This window comes from Jaculus jaculus, chromosome 3 (genome assembly GCF_020740685.1).
Source record: "Jaculus jaculus isolate mJacJac1 chromosome 3, mJacJac1.mat.Y.cur, whole genome shotgun sequence".
NCBI classification, from domain to species: domain Eukaryota; kingdom Metazoa; phylum Chordata; class Mammalia; order Rodentia; family Dipodidae; genus Jaculus; species Jaculus jaculus.
In genome coordinates this window covers 148,452,998-148,458,258 of record NC_059104.1, presented here as the reverse complement: position 1 = coordinate 148,458,258, position 5,261 = coordinate 148,452,998, and positions in this window count along the sequence as shown.

Here is a 5,261-nt window from a genome sequence, read left to right as displayed (position 1 = left end):
GGAGAGAGAGAATGGGCGTGCCAGGGCTTCCAGCCTCTGCAAACGAACTCCAGATGCATGCGCCCCCTTGTGCATCTGGCTAACGTGGGACCTGGAGAACCAAGCCTCGAACCGGGGTCCTTAGGCTTCACAGGCAAGCGCTTAACCGCTAAGCCATCTCTCCAGCCCAAATTTTTTTTAAAGTTGTCCTCTGTCCTCCATACACATGCTATGGGACGCACTCACCCATAAGGATACACACACACACACACACACACACACACACTAAATTTTAAAAATGTCAAGGTGTGATGGTGCATGCCTTTAATCCCAGCACTCAGCAAGCTGAAGTGGGAGGGGGGTGAGGGCTTGCTTACAGCGCATGGAGTCTTCAGAGACACCACCTCAGTGGAACTTAACTGTATTGAGATTAGCTCCAGGGAAGCTCTTCCCTCAGTCTGTGGTTGAGAGCTTACTTATAGACTGTAGAAACTCCAGAGACACTACCTCAATGGAGCTCGTTGTATGGAGATTGCCCCCCAAGATGCTCTTCCCTCAGTCTCCAGGTGAGGGCTTGCTTACAGAGCGTGCCAGAGACTCCAGAAACACCAACTTAGTGGACCTAATTGTGTAAGTGCTAACTGCCTGCGCCACTGGAGCTCCTTCAGTGAAGCCAGCTGTATTGAGGTTAGTCCTGCGGTTGCTCTTCCATCAGTCTAGAGGTGAGAGCTTACTTACAGAGAATGTAGAATCCAGACACTACCTCAGTCTAGCTCGCTGTATCAATATTACCCTCCAGATGCTCCTCCCTCAGGCTCGGGTGAGGGCTTACTTAGCATGGAGATGCTGGAGACACCATCTCAGCAGAGCTCATTGTTTCTTTTTCTTTTAAAAATATTTTGTTTGGGTTGGAGGGATGGCTTAGCGGTTAAGGTGTTTGCCTGCAAAGTCAAAGGACTCAGGTTTGATTCCCCAGGACCCACGTTAGCCAGATGCACAAGGGGGTGCCTGCGTCTGGAGTTCATTTTCAGTGGCTAGAGGCTCTGGAGCGCCTGTTCTTTCTCTCTCCCTCCCTCTTTCTCTGTCAACTAAATAAATACAAATAAAATATTTTAAAAATATTTTGTTTATTTATTAGAGAGAGAGAATGGGCATGCCAAGGCCTCTAGCCACTGCAAACAAACTCCAGACACATTCACCACCTTGTGCATATGGCTTAATGTGGGTCCTAGGGAGTTGAACCTAGGTCCTTAGGCTTTGTAGGCAAGCCCCTTAACTGCTAAGCCTACTCTTCAGCCCCTCATTGGTTTTGATCTTTTTCTCCATATATACCCTTCCTCCCCTGTGAAGCCCTGAGTTCTTCTGCATTATTGTATACAGCTGGTGCTGTGGGTGCCTCAATCTCAGGTGTGCTCTGATGACCCTCCCCATGCATTCCTGTGAGTTGACCCAGCTGCTTTTGATAGAGCTAACTTTAGTTGTTTACACCTTTCAATACAGAGGAAATTTGCCATCCAACACACACACACACACATACACACACACGCACACACACACTAGGGCTCAAGGGCTGGAGAGATGGCTTAGCACTTAAGGCACTTGCCTGCAAAGCCTTAAATCCCATGTTCTACTCTCCAGATCCACATAAGCCAGCTGCACAAAGGTGAGACAAGTGCATGGTCGCAAATGCCCACTAGGTGGCACAAGCGTCTGGAGTTCAATTTCAGTGGCTGAGGCCCTGGCATTCACATTCTCTCTCTCCTCTGTGTATGTCTCTCTCTTGCTCGCTCTAAAAAAATAAAAATAGGGCTTGAGAGATAGCTTAGTGGTTAAGACACCTGTCAGTAAAGCCAAAAGACCTAGTTCGATTTCCCAGAACCCACATAAAGCCAGATGCACAAGGTGGCACATGTGTCTGGGGTTCATTTGCAGTGTCTAGAGGCCCTGGCACACCCATTCTCTCCCCCTCCTCTGCCTCTGTCTCTCTCTTGAATAAAACACAAATCCAATCTTTTAAATGAATTAAAAATGTCAGGCATGGTGGCACACACCTTTAGTCCCATCGCTTGGGAGGCAGATGTAGGAGGATTGCCATGAGTTCAAAGTCAGCCTGAGACTACGTAGTGAATTCCAGGACAATCTGGGTTAGAGATACCTAATAATAATAATAATAACAATAATAAAACAGCAGGATTCTTCCTTGAGAGATACTCATCTGTGCACTCTTGTGTGTAGAAGAGCTAAGAGGTATTTATTTATGAACTATTGAGCAATACAAACTATAAATCAAGTTACATATGAAATATCCCGCTTCCCTCTCTTATAAACTAGAGAGACTGGACACCTATACACAAAATACCAGGCTAAAGAGCTCCCTTAGGCTGCCCATGAGGACCATGCTGGGCTGTGACTCCAGGTCTGTCCCACTAGGCCTCTCTAAGGCATACAGGTGGTTTTCATTTTCTTTGTATTTTCCAAAATCTACAACATAAGAACAGTTAAAAAATCAAATTTATTTTGACAAAATACAGACTAAGCATAGATAGATATATAGTTTAGATTTATGGTTAGCACCTGTGAAGGCCACACATATATTTTTTTTTTTTTTTTTTGGTTTTTCAAGGTAGGGTCTCACTCTGGTCCAGGCTGACCTGGAATTAACTCTGTAGTCTCAGGGTGGCCTTGAACTCACGGTGATCCTCCTACCTCTGCCTCCCGAGTGCTGGGATTAAAGGCGTGCGCCACCACGCCTGGCTAAGGCCACACATATTAACCAAAAGATAATTCCTTTAGAAAAATATTCTTATTGCCAGCATGGTGATGCATGCCTTTAATCCCAGCTCTTGGAAGGTAGAGGTAGGAGGATCACTGTGGGTTCAAGGCCATCCTGAGGCTATAGAGTGAGTTCCAGATCAGCCTGGGCTAGAGTGAGACCCTACCTCAAAAAACAAAACAAACAAAAAAAAAAAAACCCAACAATTAAAAAAAAATTTATTTGCAAAGAGAGAGAGAGAGAGGGACGGTGGGAGAGAATGGGTGTGCTAGGGCCTCTAGCCTTTGCAAATGAGGTCCAGATGCATGTGCCACTTTATGCATCTGGCTGGCTCTCCATGGGGTGCTGGGGAATCGAACCCAGGTTGTTAGGCTTTGCCAGCAGTCTCCTTAACTGCTAAGCTATTTCTCCAGCCCCCCAAAACGATAATTTCTTGATCATAGATCAACAAGCTTGTACAGGAAGGGCAGGACTCCTTACAATACACTCTTCCAGACACAAAACGGCCTGTATGTCATGACCTCGCAATGCCTGTCACTACCTACACAGGACCCTCATAATAGGAGAAAAAGATGGTGACTTCAAAATAAAAGAGAAACTGACTGAGGTAGGAGGGAATATGATGGAGAGTGGAGCTGTGAAGGGGAAAGTGGGGGGAGGGAATTACCATGGGTTATTGTCTATAATTATGGAAGTTGTCAATAAAAATAAATTAATTTTTTAAAAGTGAAAAAAGAAAGGAAAACTAAAAAAAATTGCAAAGGGGGTACAGAGACCCCACACATCCTTTACCCATTTTAGCCTGGTCTTAACACCTTAATACAACCGTGGTTCATTTGTTCCAACAGAGAAACTGACATGACTACATCACTGTCAACTTTGGGCTCTTTTTGGGTCTTGGGATTCTCCATTAACCTTCTCTTTCTGTTCCAGAGTCAGACCATGGTCCCACGTCACACTGAATTGTCTCTCATATGAGGCAGTTTCTCACATTTTCCCCAGTTTTCATTCCTGCATCCTGTGTGATTTTTGTAATCTGAAAAAGAGAAGACAGTCATGGTATCTCCAGCTACTCTGGAGGCTGAGGAAAGAGGACCAAGAATTTAAGACCAATTTGTTAAAAAAAAAAAAAAAATGTTACCAGAACAATTTCAGTGCCAAAGATGGGATACCTTCCATTGAGTTGTTGGCCAGGGAGGTCCCTGATGCCCCCAAAACATTACAGGCCATTGCCAAGGCTCTTGGTTTCCCACCGGGAATAGATGGTAAGCCCCTATTGCTGAAGACTCCATATGCTGGGGCTGCAAGGCCACTGAGAAGTCAAGCGAGAGCTGAGCTGGAAATCTCCCTGTAGACCAGATAACAGAAAGCTGGAAAAAGCTATGCTGCATGCAGCCCTATGGGAGAGAGAAGTCATCAGCGGTGATAAATAACAGTGGACACTGCACGCCTTAAATTTGTCCAGCTAGGACAAATGACCCAACAGGTACAATAGTGACATGTCTGTTATGGGGGAAACCCAACCGCTCTCTAATTGGACTGGAGGCCCATTCTATCAGAGGAAATGCATGCCTGGCACTGAAAACCTAGTCAAAAGCCTATGGCCAGGGAGGTCATGAGCCCTAAGGGTGCAATTCCTGCTGGTGTCTGGAAAATTACTCTGTGAGTACTTTTCTTAACATTCATACCCATATATTAATGCTACTCTCACTTTTGGTTAGAGAAGCTTCTCTTTTCAGATGGCAGTGATCACTGGGATGACCCAAAAGGCACCATAGTGCTGAGAAGTGACAGAGGAGCCTTCAGCACCGGGACATCTCTATTCCTCCCTCCAAAGGCTCAGGGTCCATTGTGGAAGAGGTGACGGAGAGAATGTAAGAGCCAAAGGAAGGGCAGGACTGCCTACAATGCACTTTTCCAAACACAAAGTGGCCTGGATATCCATGACCTCGCAGTGCCTGACACTACCTACACAAGACCATTATAGAAGGAGGAAAAGATGATGACATCAAAATAAAAGAGAGACTGGTTGAGGGGGGGGGGGGATATGATGGAGAGTGGAGTTTCAAAGGGGAAAGGGAAGGAGGGGAGGGAATTATCACGCTTCATTATCTGTAATTATGGAAGCTGTCTATTTAATAAAAAAAGTGTTTTTTTTTTTTTTTCTTTTTAAAGAGTTTAAGGTCAGCCTGAGTTACAGAGTGAGATCCTGCACAAAAGGATGAAGGTGGCGGTGGCGGTGGAAGCCACCACCACATGTGGGTGGGAGGCCACATCCCTGGGATAAGGGAGAAAAACCCGAATGGGACCCACAGAGGTTGGGGGGACCGTAATTCCTTTCCGCTGCCCCCTTCAGCGCCTGCTCTCATCATCGCGGGGAGCCCCCGGTCCGGCGGACCCCTCGCCGGTTGGGCGGCCAGCAGAGCGCGCGCGGGCAGGCACGGGTCAGCTGTCCCCCAGCCGTCGCCCCGCCCTGGGCCGGGTCCTATAAACTGAGCCGCCGCCGCCT